Source organism: Pectinophora gossypiella, chromosome 1 (genome assembly GCF_024362695.1).
Source record: "Pectinophora gossypiella chromosome 1, ilPecGoss1.1, whole genome shotgun sequence".
Lineage (NCBI taxonomy): Eukaryota > Metazoa > Arthropoda > Insecta > Lepidoptera > Gelechiidae > Pectinophora > Pectinophora gossypiella.
This window is the reverse complement of record NC_065404.1, coordinates 15,136,989-15,154,935: the sequence shown is the minus strand read 5'-3', so window position 1 is coordinate 15,154,935 and position 17,947 is coordinate 15,136,989. Positions and strand designations below refer to the sequence as shown.

Here is a 17,947-nt window from a genome sequence, read left to right as displayed (position 1 = left end):
TATTCTTCGGCGAAGTTTTAACAATTGTAACAATTTAGACGAATTCTCACTTTGAATTCCAACTTCCAATGACTTTTTATCTTTCATTCGACTGTTTTTATTTTTTCACCTAGCGATACACATCCTTAGGTATAGTTATGAAGCAAAATAATTAGAAATTAGAAAGAAAAAAATTGAATTATTAAGAAAGGGATAGCGACAAAATGATGATTTCTGAAGTAAGATAGAAAATCAAGAAAAAGGTGTAAAATGGGTCAGATCTCCTAAACCGTAAATAATCGCTGAACATACATGGGGGTGTTTCTGGTGGCTAATGAGCCCCTCTATCAAATTTTTCATTTTGAACGTGAACTTTTTGGCCTGTATATTGAAATAAATAAAATCAGTGTTAAATTAAGTGTTTATTCTAATTTGTTTTAAAAAAATGAATATTTATTTACTAGCTGTGCCGAAAGCCGTTTGACCCGCATGCGTTTTCAGTTTTCAGGGAGTTATTTATATTTGTAATTAAAATCTAACTTTGAATTTTAAAACGTTTATTAATTATTATATGCATAATCACAAAATATATTTATACGGTACATTTTGGCACTTGCCTTTATTAGAAAAACCTTCATTTTTAGTTAGTCATTAAGAGTTTTCTTGAACATTTTGCTCCTTTCCGATCACCCCCTCTTTGCTTTTCGGTAGAACCTGCAAATGACAAAATATAAAAAACTATTAAGTATGATAATAAATTACTAAAAAGAAAAATAACCATTAATACCTATTATAGTAAGCTTAGAGATGAGCCAATTTTCCAACGCATCCAAAAAAGCGACAGTGTCAGTGATAAAAATGTATGTGATTACATGTCAATCTCTCAAATCACTGTCACTGTCGTTTTACGTACTTAATCGTTTGCAACTTGGCTAAAACCCCATAAAAGCCAGTTGGTTTGCATAAGAGATAACTCTAGAAAAAACTACATTAAGCAAATCAAAAATATTTGTGGTTGTTATGATAAGAGGAAAATAACAGAATAATTATACTACAAATACACAGGCACTGACCATTTCAAAGAAACTACCACGCGCCGCTTCCAGGTTAGTAGGTAAATACCTATATCAATCTAGAATACAAATACTGAAAGGATATTCCGGCATACAAAACATGGAACGTTTTCAGCTGCTTATCTTCCCGGCCAAGTCGTAAATCAGAAATGGTACTAATATTAATTTTAAAATTAGTACTATTTCTTAATTACCGACATACATAAGTACTCAAAGTGACACCCATAACGCAGCCGAGCGGCGAGATCACTAGGACATTGCAGTCTGGTTACCGGATTGCCCAAAATTAAGATGATCTGTGCGTCGGAGGGCATGTTAGGCAGTCGGTTGCGGCTTAAATAAGTATGCAGGTGTGTCGTCGTTACATGAGGCATGTCAAGGACCTATGGCGGCTCCGTAGTAACCCTGATACCAAGGTAGATGAGGTCAGTCAATTGTCTCAACCCACACGAGAGAAGGAGAAGTTTACTCGACTTTAGTAGGATACGGATAGGTACATACGAACCTTGAAGAGAATGTGTCTCATGTTGACTACGACGAGAAAATATCCCATAGTTTCTTGAAATACTTTTGCATTTCTGGTCATTCTTCCACTGGGTTGTACTGGATTGGGTTGCAGTATTAGTGGAATCTGTTAATTGTAACAATGGTTTAAATACATTGTTTGTAGGTAGGTACATATGGACGTTAAGAAATAAAAAGGACCCATTACCAAATCACCCTAATAATTAGACACAAACCTAGATATTTTATCGTTATTTAGGTATTAAATAGAAGGTTAGTACCAATGTGTTAATAATAAAATGCATATCAAACTCAAGCGAACAAATAACAACAAAATCAAGGGTGTTTTTGCAAAAGTTAACTTATATAACTAGGTAGATTATTCACAACCACGCCGAAATACTACAGTTGATGCTTCTGTGTAAACCTTACAAAACAAAATATTTATAATATAAATAGTCTAATAAATAGTAATATACTAAGTAGGTAAGGTAATAGGTACTTACCTAAAATCTAGCTAGTCTATTTATAAGTAAATATACGTAATTACTCACCATCTTTGATTTTGTCCAAGTTGAGCATACGTATAATCCTTGGGTTTTTTACTTCCACACAAAGATATGCACGCTTCGAGTAGCCACCATGAACAAATTAAATAGAGAGATAATTATTACATCTATCCAACATTCTAACAAAAATCGACCTTATTTATTACTACAATGCGATCGTTATTTGTAGGGTCGTATGCTGACTGACGGAATACCGTGGTAAAACCACGATCACAAATAGACAATCAGCTTTCACTCTACAAATAACGATCACAGTGAAATATTAATAAGGTCGTTTTTTTATAAACTTCGTCGGCAATAATTTTGTCTATGGGTGATCTTTGTTTTACCGTGGTAAAACCACGATCAGCATACGACCCTACAAATAACGATCACAGTACAGTAATAATAGGGTCGATTTTTGGTTGAATAAAAAGTCGAGATTGACAAAAAATTGGTGGATAGATGTAATACCTCTCTAATATCGCCGGCGCGGCGTAAGTACAATCCAAATAAAACGTAGGGATTTACGCTAGTGATAACTAAGTATATTTATTTAGGACATTAATAAGTAGTATATATTTGTAGGTAATTAGAATAACACGACAAATGATTCAAATTATTGCCTTTAAAAGAATTGTATTCATATTTACGAAGAGTACTTATAGTGTAAAATATGTCATCGAAAAATGAAGTTAAATGAAATAACGTAATAGTAATATCAAACCTTGCTTGGAAAAAACTACGTATTTATATTTACACCAAACCGTTACGCTAAAAGATTCGCAGAATAGGCAAGTAGCTGGAGTTACACCAAAAAGTAACGCTACAAGATTCGTGAAAGAACGAAGTAACTAGACGTACAACCATTGTCGTGTCGTATAATGTCGTGAAACATGTCAGTACGTTTACTTACGACTCGACCATCCTAAAAAACTTTCGTGTAAAATCGACGTAAGTGTTATTATGACTTTACTATATGGGAAAATTAGAAAAAAAAATCATGTATTTATACTTACTTTCTTATTATGGGGGAAAAATATTTTTATCAATGTTGCACAATTTCATTATTTTTGTAATATTTTCTTCATTTTTACTGATATCGTAATGAAAATTTGTGAGAAGGTGTATTCGTGTACGCTGAATTGAATGGTGCAATAAAAAAAAAATGTCGCTAGTCCACTTACTGCGTTTTTCCACGGGGGGTGCGATACAAGTAATCAATAATACAATACAATAAGAATCAAATTACGACGGATTTCTGAGGTAACAACCATTCTTCTTCTATCGTGTGGGTTATGTATTGGATTGTCAACCTTATCAACCCTGGTATTAGGGTAATTGTTATTATTACGCCGCCCCTGACATAACTCATGACCAACGACTTAAACGTGGCTTCTAAAGCACGGATCATCTTTATTTCGGACAAATAAGTGAACAGTCTGCAATGTCCTAACCAAACCAGGGCTCACAAAGTGATTTTTGTGATATGTCCCCAACAGGATTAGAACGATCATTGGACCACGGGGGAGTGTTACAACATTAAAAAAAAACAATATAGACATCTTCTTTTTAAAGTCGCAGTCGATTAAAAAGGTCATATATAAGTGTGATTACTTACTATAGTTTATAGACACAAAGCTACTATAATAAATTAAAATAAAAAATGTTTACCCATAAAAGGGAGATGACGCAATGGTGGGAATCTCCTATACACAGTGATGACATCATGATCATTATTTACTAGGTATTAAGAGCTACCCTGGTACTTCGTGACTCCAGGCAATAAAGGTAGAGTTCCGCTTTGTAAGGTAAAACACCGTAATCATTTAACAAAGGGAACTTTACCTAGAACTCTGTTGAAAACGCTGGAGTTCCCAGTACTTATAAGAAAACAGGAGCGCAGTAAAACATTTCTTACCCTTAATCGTATTCAGTGATATCAAATTTGCAGTAAAACGGAGAAAAACTTACAGATAATGAGCTTCATTACAATTATCTACATATTGGAAGTCAATTGATTTGTAAAACTTAGTCAGAAATTGTTAAAAAAAAGCAAGATAGCGAACAGCCAGGCATTTAAAAAAATTCAAATATGCTAATTTTGGACACAGTAAAGATAATGTGTATAAAAATATTTAATGCACTACCTGAACATATAAAACATCTACCTTTCATTCAATTTAAAAAAGAAACTATAAAATTGGCTGCTTTTAATCAAAAAAAAAAAAAACACTTAGTCGTAATTTATAATAGGAAATAAATAAAAATGAATTTGATAATATTAATCAAAATGTATTAGAAATAGAACTATTATTTTTAAATGCATAAATTATAAGCTAAATAGGTTAAAAGTGAATTTATTAATAACACAACATCTGTAAAACCATATTTCACAATGCCAACCAACCTACCAATCAACCAACCAGGTTGCTTATCAACCTTGATATTAACTCAAAATCATGGTCTGAATCATCCCCCTCAGCAGGTATTCGTTACGATGTCACTAACACCCTATATGTTGTCTACTAACGTTTTGTGGGTAAAATAAATCAACCTTAATGTACTGTCACGAGCATTAATATGTATACACTTTGGTACCCTGTCTCATTAACTTTTTTGACAAATTGAACAGTAAGTCTCACTTAATGTCAAATATGTTAGTGCGACAGAGTCCTAAAGTGGGTACATTATATTGCTCATGACTGAACAAGGAAATCACGATCACTTGCACGACATGTTTGATAGTTTGTATTCAGTCGAATGCATATATTTACGTGTTAATCTATTAATATGATGTCACTCACGCTTCTAAACATGGTATAAGAAAACCAGGTACAGTCATAAGCAATATAATGTACCCACTTTAGGACTCTGTCGCACTAACATATTTGACATTTAGTGAAACATACTGTTCAATTTGTCAAAAAAGTTAATGTGACATGGTACCCAATAGTATACATATTATTAATGCTCGTGACCGTACTTATGCTCAATGACAGCTAACATTTCAAGGTTAGCCCAGCGTCATCACACCCTGTATTGCCATTTCGTAAAAATAAATTACCCACGACCAATGTTTATATATTTACTTCGCAAGAAAATTCGTCAAGTAAAAGATTTATTTACAATTGTAATGATTTTTATTTATGTGACAAGTAATAGTAATTAAATACATTAGTCAGTAATTCGCTTAATTTTCAATAATAAAATTTACGTCCTTAGAATGTTGGATATATTAATTTCATGTTAAGACAATGACAGTTACGTCATCAAAGGGCTAGCAATGGCGGCGTGTCATAGGATTGAGCACATCTGGTTTTATTATAACAGTCATGCTTCTAAGAACTTGTTGATTTGTGACATCATAAGTAGTGCCGAAGTACCTACTTACCTATTTAGTAATTTATTCATTACATACTATATCCTCTTCTGTTCTTCTGTTACAATTGGTTAGATTAGGTTAGGTTAGGGTTATAATTGAGCCGCCAAAGGCCCCTGTATAAGGCCCCTGTAATCGGGACCAACGGCTTAACATGCCTTCCGTCCGAAGCACGGATCATCTTACTTTCGAATAATCAGGTGGTCACTCTGTAATGTCCTAACCAAACTAGGGATCACAAAGTGTATTTTGTGATATGTCCCCAACGTGCTTCGAACCCGGAGCCTCCGGATCGTGGGACCACGGAGGTCGTTTATTATTTATCACATACTCTTCTGTGCCCATCCCTTTTGGGATCACGGGCGAGGTAAAATAACATGGTCAGTCGCAAAATATTATTGTTCGAAGTAAAACGAACGTATTCATAAAATCAGTAATCAGAAATACTTTACATATACAAACATTGTGAGTTAAAACAAACGCAATTTGAAATTATAATTAGTATGAACAAGGGTTTATATGCATTTAGTGAATTTCTAGTGCCTATTAGTGGTAAACGAGTCTATATTTAAACCTATCCGCGTCTAGACTAGACAAATATATATAGTAGATAAAATACTGGATAAGTAGGTACATTTTTACCTAAACTTTCCTGACTATTGATACGACTATTAATTAATTAATTTAGTGTAGTGAATCATTTCGTGTGGTGAGTATAGAGGAAGCAAGGTAAGTGTTTTAGGATCGGAGCAAATAGAATTCCACAGTCTCTGCTTACCCCAATGGGAAATAGGCGTATACAGATCCTTACTAATATTAATATAATAAATGAGAAAGTAACTCTGTTCTTTTTAAGCTTAAACCGCTGAACCGATTTGGATGAAATGTGTTATTTACAATATTTTGAGCAATTAAGAGAACAATGTTAAATTTGAACAAAAAATCTTCCAAATAACGAAGCATGCGAAACAATTCTGAAGCCGATAATAATAAAAATTGTTACGGAGATAGCTTGGGACCTTCGGAAGAACGTAGTAAGTATACACCGAAAATCACCCCCTAAGGGGTTAAAAAGGTATGAAAAAACGTTCCGCACGCGATAACTAGAGTCCACAGTCGAAGGATAAAATCTCGAACGAAAAGCCAGTAATAAAAAAAGCAAACTGTACTAAAAATCACATGGTCAAGTCAAGGTTTTACTTCGGTTAGCGATCTAGCACTAAATAATCGAGTGATAATCAAGTCGCTGACAGTAGCTCAGTGACGTCACAAATCGTTTGGTCTCTACCGGGTACATAGGTCATCTTATAAAAAAAACGAAGACTAAACATAATACATACATACATATACTCACGCCATTTACCTACTCTTCTCTTCTGCCATGTGGGTTGTGAGGTGGATTACCAACCTCAGCAACCCTGGTTTCAGGGTTATTATTGAGCCGCCAAAGGCCCCTTATATCAGTAAGTAGTAACCGGGACCGACGTTTGTCAAAAAGGTAATGTGACATGGTACCAAAGTGTATACATATAAAGGACAATTAAAAATATACGCTGCCTATCTGGCGATCACCTTTCTACCAAGCGAAGTGATTAGAAGGAAACTTTTTTAATGACTCCGGTCATTAAAAGATATGTTCAGCGAGAGAATTGAAATAATGATGTAGGTACTAAGCCTTCGGCTACCTATGTAGAAAGAAATAGTTTATTATGTACGGTCACAAGTATTAACATGTATACACTTTGATACCATGTCATATTAACATTTTTGACAAATTAAACCATAAGTCTCATTAAATGTCAAATATGATAGTGCGACAGGGTTCGAAAGTGGGTACATGATATTACTCATGACTATAGCTATAATACTGGCGACTTAGATGAGAGTGGAAGCAGCGAAAGTGGTGTATCAGGATCGTAGCGGCCTCCGTAGTTCAGTGGTTGAGCGTTGTGCTCACGATCCGAAGGCCCCGGGTTCAAATCCCGGTGGGGAGAAACCACAAAAATCACTTTCTTATCCCTAGTTTGGTTAGGACATAGGCTGATCACCTGATTGTCCAAAAAGTAAGATGATCCGTGCTTCGGTTAAGTTAAGCCGTTGGTCCCGGTTACTTCTTACTTATAAGTATGTAGTCGTTACATGAGCCATGTCAGGGGCGTATGGCGGCTCAATAATAACCCTGACACCAGGGTTGATGAGGTTGGTAATGCACCACACAACCCACACGATAAAAAAAAAAGAAAGAAGAAGTATATTGACACCCTTAGTTATAAATTCACAAGGCCGCATAACACATCTATGTAAATACTGAATTATATTTTTATTTCTTATCTAATTAATATATTAAGCAAACCTAAAAGGTCAATGACATTGAACATATGTTGCGTGTCGTGCCATTCATTGGTACATTCACCTTTTAGTGTAGATTTATAAACAAAATTATCTTCTAGCTAAATGGTTTCCTACAAGTTTACCTACTAGCTGAATAGTGAATAGCTTTTAAATTGCATTTTTTTGCTGATATACTTAATGTTTGCCACAGGAAAGGAATCGATATGGTAGAGTATATAGAACCGGTGTAGCAGCTTCAAATAGGCATGCAAAAATAACTATATTTAAAACATAAACCTTACTCATTGGACATAAAGACGATTTTTTTTCTTTTCGTCCATCATGACATTATCTTAGTACAAAATACAAAAAGTGGCTGTAAGTTGAATTGTTGATTTGATAGCTTGTGGTTCTTCACTCTTCAAGAGGGATAGATGTGATATAAAAGTGCAATAAATATGAGAAAGTTAAATAAATATGGGAAATCAACCTATTAACTGACTTATAACATAAGTCAAATTTAATCTGAACTTCCTTACACCTCCTTTACTATATACATATGAATACCTAATGTATCAATACATTTGTTCACCAAATAGTTATTTAGATTAGTATCTAATAAATTGAACACCTATCAGACACACAAAAAATACTATCCTACATCTCATTAATTACATGCATATATCATCCTTAACAGCAAAGAAATAGGGTGGAGAATAGCTCAGAAAGTCGTTACATCAGATGCTATCGCCTTTTTATTGTGTAAGAATGATACATGTTTCGATTTAGCATTATAGTAATTGGTATTAGGTAAAAAGTTTGCATTCAATTGAGTCTATTGGCAAAATAAGTATAGAGTAATGTGGAAAAGTGGCCGTAAAGTTTGTAAGATATCGGGCCTAGTAGGATTCCCTGAGGAAATCGATGAGATTGCAAAAATCTGGTGAATTTATTACGGAAATGTTGTTTCCTACTAGGAACAAACAACCGAAGATTGCAAATATTTCATTGAGTTGTTTTTATAAAATAAAATATAGATAAAATAAGTCTAAATCACTTAGACATCTTGTCAAATGCTTTCCAAACATCAAAGTAAGTTTGAATAAGGACAATCCATTCGACTTAAAATTAATGATTAAGTTATTTACCTACCTACTGATAGCTGCAGTTAGGTACAAAACTTGAAGTGTCAATGTGATAAAGCGGCTATTAGAAACTCATAATTAAAGCCGCAGCCAGAAATACAAGGTATTTAAAAAAGATATATCATAAACATAACTACGCTACAGGAAGAGAAACACACAGACACCATTACATTAAAAACAGATACTTTCGGATTTATATCCGTAGTCTTATGAAAAATAGAGATGGCAGTGGAATTGTCACGACAGGCATATCCCTCGGGCGACGTTAGTGTATGTACGTTATTAGAGTTTTATCTTCACAACAGTAGCGTAGATAGAGTGGGTGGCACCCGGGGTGAATATCGTGGTGTCACTTCGAGAATGAGTCATGCACGAATTAATAAATATCAAATAGCCGTACAGTACTCACGTATTTATTTATTACCAGTTTTATCCACCATAGAGTAGGCAAAATTAACATTCCTATATTTTTTTAGTTTATTAACATCGAATATAAAATTTCGACTCACAGCATTCATTCACCACGGCTTTAACAAAATATTTGTTCTTTTTCTGACTAAAATAATGTAGTTGGCCATACTGCGAGAAAATGAAAACTTGAAAACCTATATGACGGTTTGTGTATCTAACTTATTTGTTCACGGGTGTCACCCCAAACGGGTGGCACCCTACTCGGGACCCCTACTTACGTCACTGCTTCACAATGTTAGAACATGATATGATAGTAACAATTCTCTGGAAAAATATCATGCATTTTTCTCGCGATAAACGCTTAAGGGACCATCAGAACTATTGTGGATTTTTCATGGAGATTTTTATTCTATGCGATGACAGTTACATAGAGCGAGCTGTCCGTTTTTATTGATACTTTTTTTTTGCTTTAGCATGTTTATGCCTTTTTTTACGAGTTGCGAGATAAGAAGGTCTATCGTGGTGAATTTCTGAAACAATCTAAAAGGAAAAGTAATTCCGTCTGTCTGTTACCTCTATATGCTTACCTTGTTAGAATAACTATTTTGAGCATTTATGAGAACAATGTTAAATATCAAAAAAAAAAATATTTAAAAAACGAAGCATGCCAAATCGTGAGAGGATCATTTGCCGATAATAATTGAGTAATAAGTTGACTATAAAGTTCTTTATTTTTTGCTTCACACATTTGTTCTCTTTGAGATTATATTACCAATAACACACTACTTAAATGAGTATCATTGTTCTTTTAGGGTTGCCAAAACAAAATAAAATATCGAATGAAAATAATCTAGGGCATACAAGCAAAATATATATTTGATAACATAGGTACAATTTATCATAATGATCGTGGTAACGGTAAAGTTAGTACCTATAGTAACTATTATAACTTATATAACATAAACAGGCTATCTATGTCCCACTGCTGGGCACAGGCCTCCCGTCAGTCAACCGGAGGGGGTATGGAGCATACGCTGCTCCACTGCGGGTTGGTGGAGGTGAACGGCTTAACGTGTCCTCCGAAAGACGGAATCATTTTACTTTTTCAGACAATCAGGTGATTCAAACCTGAAAAGTCCTTACCAAACAAAGGACAGTCTCACGAAGTGATTTCGACAATGTCCCCATGAGGAATCGAAGCCGAACCTCCAGATACCACTACTTAAAAAAAACAACTTGATTAATATAGCTCCGAATAATAAGCTGAATCATCCCCCTCAGTATTCGTTACGATGGCACTAACACCCTGTATAATCTTCATTTACTTAAACAAGATTCCGAATCTAAAGAATGACTAGTTTCCAAAACTAAATACGTATCTGTAGTAACCTATACTAAGTTGCCTTCATGAAGACATTTTATCACACTCAACCCTAGTATACAAACACATTATAAAAGAGATACACACAAACGAAACAGGTAATCAAACGTTACTACACGCAAATTATTATGAATGACTGTTAATAGTTCAAGCCTATGGTGTTATTATAACCGTCAATCACATTTTTATATCTCACGCAATTAGAATCTTTAATACAATACGCAAAAGATTGGAAGTTTTAGATAGAGAGATTAATCTTGATCTTCGTTTTGGATTTGTGCCCGGTTAATGGCTGCGGAAATTCCTGTTCGGCGTGTCCTTGCCGCGGGGGTGGTCGGAGTGAGATGGTGGCTGAATGCCCCTAAGACTAAGAATGATGGAAGGACTGGAACAACCTCCATTGTGAAAAGTGAAGCTGTCATAGATAAAATAAAACTTTTATTGAAGTAGGCAGAGCCAGAACTGCAATCAAATGACGATACATAGATCGAAAGAATTTCGCATGGACAGGAGGAGGACCCGGTGGTGTAATGGTTAACACGTTCGTCCCGGCCTGACAATAGCTGCGGGTTGAAGTCCCATCCGAGTCACAATTTTTTTCTATTTAAATTTTCTCTTTGTTTGACACGCAAGTTTAAAACACCAATTCAACAGTAAACAAAAGCAATTCATTGAAGGCGTAGAAAACATTTCCCACAACAAAAGTGTTTAAATTTCCCTCATCATAGCGCTAAAATATTACCCACCCTTTCGTATTAAAATTGCTCATTAACAGCAACCCTTTGTTTTGCAACGAATGCCAGGTGGGTCCATAATTAACTCTTTAACGAGGTTATCGATATGGCAGAATTAAATTCCGAGTAGGTTTCGAGTCGTAAAATCGAGTTTTTGATCTAGGACTGCAGGTGGTAACACTCGTAAGTACGTCAACTTCAACGGTTTTGCGATAAAATGTTATAAAAGCTATGCTAATTACCTTAATTTATGCTATATACATTGGACTGGAAGCTACTAAAAAACGAAATGCGTTCAGCTGCTCATCGTCTTGCATATGTCGTAAAAATCGACTCAAATAGAATGTCTTACAAGTACCTACAGGAACATATTTGCAAGAAAAAAGGGTTACAGGTTTTATAATTTGAGGATTTTGTGAACTGTTAACAATGTTGGACCAAATAAGCGACGGGCTAATCACCTCTCCCCTTAAGGTCCATCACCTCTATCTTAGGACTCCGCATCGGAAGTAAGATAATTGTCTTTTGGTTATTTGTTGCTCTGCCAACCGCATTTGACAGTTCATATAGATATGTTATAGTCATAAGCAATATCATGAAACCACTCAAGAACCCTGTCGCATTAACATATTTAACATTTATTGAAACTTACAGTTCAATATGTCAAAAAAGATAATGTGACATTGTACTTAAGTGTATATGTCACCGTAAAATTGTAAATAACGTTAGATTATAATCTATCTCGCGAGATTGTGAACTGTCGAAAAATTGTGAAACGTAATATACTGCTTACAATTTAACGTATTATTATTCGTCAGATTATAATCTATCGAAGTAAAATTGTTAAATCACAATCTTACAATTGTCAAATTGTCAACTGTCCGACGGCTGTCCCTGATTGGTCGGCCTTACAGTAGACCGTTCTGTGTCCATAGAGTTAGGAATAAAACACAGGTGTCAGTCAAATAAAATAAATGCTCTTCAAGATTGTGAAATCAAGTACGTATTTATTAATTATTTAGTAAGTAATCAATAATTCTGACATCACATGGTAAGAAAAAATGTATCAAAATTAAAAAATCTGAAACGTATCATTCAGTATACTTTTCGTGTGTAAGATAAACATGTTGGCGGCATAGGGGTGGCCCAAGGGCCACCCCCGCCGCACCCTAACCTACTGTTATGCCTTGTAGAAATTATGACAAAACACTATTATTCTAAAAAAGAATTATGGATATCTATTTATTAATCCCAAAAATAAGTTATACCTAACAAACCAGTATTCCTAGATGTTATTATGGGAAAGTAAAACTATTATGCTAAAAAACGTTATGCAAAAAGGATTATGATAATTAAAATTATGACAAAAACATTTATGCATTTTAAGAGAATCCCAAATTAACATTATGCTCACTCTAATAGTTTTGTAACTCTATGGTATAGCACGCGAGGTGCGTTTCGTATCACAATTTGACGGTTTCACTTCGATAAATTATAATCTACCGAAAAATAATACGTTAAATTGTAAGCAATATGATACGATTCATAATTATTCGACGGTTCACAATCTCGCGAGATTCAAATCGATAGATTATAATCTAACGTTATTTACAATTTTACGGTGACATATACATATAAATGCTCATGAATGACCGTATGTGCAGCCACACGCAGGTAGTAGCAATTTCCAACGATTTTGCGATAAAATATTACAAAACCTGTGCTAATTAAGCCTCATTCCTTGGAAATAGTACGAAATAAAAAGGTCGCGACCGGAAATGGGGTAATTTATTTATAGGTGCTGAAGCAATGGGACTATTTGTACTTGTCAATTTGGACCTGGGAACCGGAGGGAAGATATAAACTTCGACAATTCTAAAAGACAGTTTCGAGTAACAGCCAAAAATAATGTCTATGATGCTCCGTAATTTTAGAGATGATCTCATATTTGACAACCAAACCAATGAGATATAAGATTCCAACCAGAATTATATTTTCTAATGGGATTTTAAATTTTAATTATGAGCTAATAAGAAAACAACATACAATCACATTTGATACCAACACTTAAGAGCGATATAATTAACTATAATGATGATAGGTGATCCCGATTAGCTTAGCATCGTCCATATTATCTTTATTTGAAAGAAAAGGATATGATATTAATAATACATTTCGACGAACACGTCCAAAACTCTCAACTGATAAATGGAAAATTTACTACACGAGTTAGCACTCAATCTTGTTTGTACAACGAAATCTCGTTTGCGAAACGGAACGTCGCCTCGAGCCTACCTATGATCCCAATTGAACCGAATTTTGGCCTAAAATACTGAAGGTATTATCAAATTCTGATGTAGAATTGATACCGTCAAAGATTTTTGAGACGGATTAGACCTGTTACAATGGACTTATTGTTATAATCCTCTATACAACGAAGTAAATGAGGTAGAATTAATATTTAATGGCTTAACCGCATACCATGACGCATCAATGTGGTTGATTTGTTATTTTTTCTTACAAAATAGATTGTAGTTTGACCGCAATATTATCTGTTGATGATATTATTTGTGTCGATGTTGTGACAAATAAACAAAGACATAACTGTACAGCGCCATCTACAGATTTTTTGAGGAACTTAGCCTGGAAAGTCCCACATTGGCTTCTGAATTTGAGCTATTGATGTCATCTGCTGATTTTACACTGTATATTATAATGAATGATGTTAATTCTTCTTCTACAGTTGATTACCAACCTCATCAATCCTGGTATCACGGTTACTATTGACCCGCCAAAGGTGCCTGACATGGCTCATGTAAAGAGTACTCACTTACATCAGTAAGTAGTAACCGGGACCGACGACCTAACTTGCCTTCCGAAGCACGGATCTTATTACTTTTGGACAATCAGGTGATCAGTCTGTAATAACTAGGGTCTACTCGTAATCAAACTAAGGTTCACAAAGTGATTTTACTGATATGTCCCCACCGTTGATAAAATTGGGATGATGAAAAATCCTTACAATATGAACGATGGACAAATCCCTTCTTATCATACGGTTCATCATGTTCATCTCAGGACTTTAAACCAAAAGTGCTTGCCAAGCTCAAAGTGGCAAAGAAAACTTTCTTTGCCCATTATCGATCACGAAACTTTGGTAAGATTGTATGGTATCATTATATTAAATTCATTGTTACCAACCAAAAGAAGCGACGTTCGACTTTCGAAACCGATCAGACGGAGTCCTTAGCAAAACAATTCGCAGGAGTTAGGCGTCCGGTCACGCATGCGTATACTTGCACAACTCATTGCACGACAACCTTGCGCGCGCGCTTCTTGTGACAGAACAAGGAGAAATCGACGAATACTATTTTGAAGAAGTACCATATAGACTACTGTAATATAATACTATCCTTTTTACAAATGTTATGCTCTTGAATACTAGAGTAGTGAAGGTAATGTAAGATATCTTAGCATCACGCCTGCATCCCCAAGGGGTAAGCAACGGTGTACAATATAAACACCCACTCCTCGGTCTAATAATAGAAATGCGAGCTTATCGCTATTATTGTGTAGGTACATTTATATCTTAGACGAATTTACCAAAATAAAGGGTAAATATTTTACAATACTACGTCAATATGGCCGAAATCTCATTAAAATGTTGACATTTTGTTTTTCACGGAGGATAAATTAAAGGAAAATACGAACAATAAATTGAAATAAGCGAGTTTTTGAATCAAAAACAAACAGGAATGACTTGTAATATGTCATTGGTAAATATACATTTCAGATTCAACGTTTATTTTGTTTTTCCTTGTATGTAGACAACTTATATCATTTTACACGTGTTCCTACAATTGAGGTCGCGTTTTGGGACGCGCGGCGCGTGCGAAAGACAATGTTCTGAACGTTCACGGAGAAGCGTTTTTACGGGCGTTTCTTTGAATTGCAGCGTCACATATGGCGCAGTAGGCTACATGGCGGGTGGCGTGCCAAGACCCCATCATCCCCTTTCCATCTACGGGCAACAAGACGTGGGTTGGGATCCTTTCCTTAGTCGTTAATATCCCACCAGCTCGTACGAAGGGTTTCGGTTCCTCGTTTCTAATAAAAACAGATAACATCTTAGTATGTTTCCCGTTAAGTTCAATCTAGGCCTTTTGAAGGCAAAAGTGAATAGGTAATAGATACCAAGCATCAATTATTTTTACATATGCCTCTCAGGCCTCCCCTCAATCAACCGGAGGGGGTATGGAGCATACTCCACCACGCTGCTCCACTGCGGGTTGGTGCAGGTGTTTTTGCGGCTAATAGCCGGGACCAACGGCTTAACGTGCCCTCCGAAGCAGGGAATCATCTTACTTTTTGGGACAATCAGGTGATTCAAGCCTGAAAAGTCCTTACCAAACAAAGGACAGTCTCACAAAGTGATTTCGACAATGTCCCCATCGGGAATCGAACCCGGACCTCCAGATCGTGAGCCTAACGCTCTAACCACTAGACCACGGAGGCTGCTCATGCTACATGTTGAATTGTTAACCCTTAAACAATTCCATATAATTGCAACAGAATTATACGCTGCAATTTAATTACAATCGATCAGAGATTACAGAGACAACTCCTGTAATTACTGAGGATGTTTGGCCAATTTTCCTTGCTAATTGCATCCGACTGTTGCTCACAGTTGCCCAATGCAATCAGTGGGGTATGCAAAGCCTTTTCGAGGCTCGTCAGAGGGTCAATTTGTTGTTGTTTTAGTTTGGTTGCTGACGCTTCGGTTTTTAATTGAGCTTTGTCGTCAACATAACCGTGTGGGAAACAGTATTAGGCTGCCCAATTACGTAAAATATAAGACGTATAGTGCCCCGTGCCGAAGTTTTTCTTGCAGCTAGTTTTACTCGGCTATACAGTTTGGGGACCTGCAGTAGTTTTAGGTATATCAGACACACGTCTCATGTATTTATAAATAAACTGATGACTCAGAGCTACCGACTGGATAAAGATAATTTTGAATTTGAATTTTTGTTTCTATTTAAATCAAATCAAATATACTTTAAAATCAAATTTATTTATTTATTTATTTAGAAAAAATATACATTGTAACATAACAGAAAAATATGTAATATAACAGCAAATATGCCACTTTGTGGAAGACTTTTTGAAGTCATTCTTTTATTAAATGTGGCTTACTCTGATTTTTGCGTTTGATGCTTTGTATTAAATTTTAATTTGCATTTTTTGATTTTCATCATTTTCTGTGCCTGAAATTACAATTATACTTTTTATTTTTCGAAATGTATCTTAATCGAGACAGATCTTTTATGTCGAAGAACATATAATTCCAATTTTATTACGACTGAAGCAGTCATTTCGTTTAATCCTATTCGTAATACCATCTCATCTATCCCTGAACTCATCACTACATAATAATAAAACAAAGTCGCTTTTTCTGTCCCTATATCCCTATGTACGCTTAAATCTTTAAAACTACGCAACGGATTTTGATGCGGTTTTTTTAAATAGATAGAGTGATTCAAGAGGAAGGTTTGTATGTATAATAACATCCATTAAATAGTGGACAAATGCTGTTATTTTTGAGGTAAATAATTTCATTTTTTCCTCAGCATTGCACCCGAGCGAAGCTGGGGTAGGTCGCTAGTTATGAATACAAGCTTAAGTAGCGTAATGAACCAAGGTGCTTTCCTGACCTGAGTCACCTCTGTAAGATTACTTTATTAAGTATTAACCTTAACCTTTTTGTCACAAGTAGGTTAACCTTCTTGAATGCCGTAATCTTTATGACGACCAGGTGTACAGATTGTGCGAAGAGGGTAAGGTTGACATGTAATCTCGTACGAGGAGAAAACATGAAAAGAAAATATTATATATGTAATATTTTTGTATTACAAATAGGTTCGCATTTGACCACAGTTCAAAGAAAAAATCCAATTCAAACATGCTTTATTCCAAATTAAAAGGAAGCAGTTGCAAAAGAGACTTAACTAGGTACATGGCAAATGGCTATCGCTTAAGGTGATTTCTTCCTGGCAACCGTAAGGTAAGGAAAATATGCAAAAGTTCAAAGATTTGGATACCTACCTCAATGAAGATGTGGCCTTAAGTCGTACACGGTTTCCCTGTAAATGCCGATCTACTGAATATCTGAGCAACTACCAGCAAGTCTCTTGTCCAAATCAAAATCATATCACGTGCTTTCTGAATCACGTGTGATAATAATCATACAGTACCTCTTTGTAGATTTACCTCATATGGAATTAACTGCTTGGGCGGACAAAATAATAATTATACCCTAAACACCCGTACAAACAAAAATAAACTACAAATACAACAACATAATAGTAATAGTGATATCATACCTACACAAGGTTTCAGCGGCACCCCTCCTCATAAAATCCCTGATGTTAATTTTGGTCGTAACACTTTTTGATTGCGCGG

At 35.2% G+C, this 17,947-nt stretch overlaps 1 protein-coding gene and 1 long non-coding RNA gene across 3 annotated transcripts in view; both read right to left on the bottom strand.

Annotated features, from left to right (window-relative positions):
• LOC126370237 (uncharacterized) overlaps positions 1 to 17,947 on the bottom strand; it is a 565,986-nt gene that overhangs the window by 123,530 nt on the left and 424,509 nt on the right. The gene's annotated exons all lie outside the window — the stretch shown is intronic.
• Positions 557 to 2,537, bottom strand: LOC126371158 (uncharacterized). The gene is made up of 3 exons (XR_007566972.1): positions 2,111 to 2,537; positions 1,558 to 1,683; positions 557 to 693 (listed from the first exon to the last, which is right to left on the bottom strand). It is a non-coding gene; the product is annotated as an uncharacterized LOC126371158 (long non-coding RNA).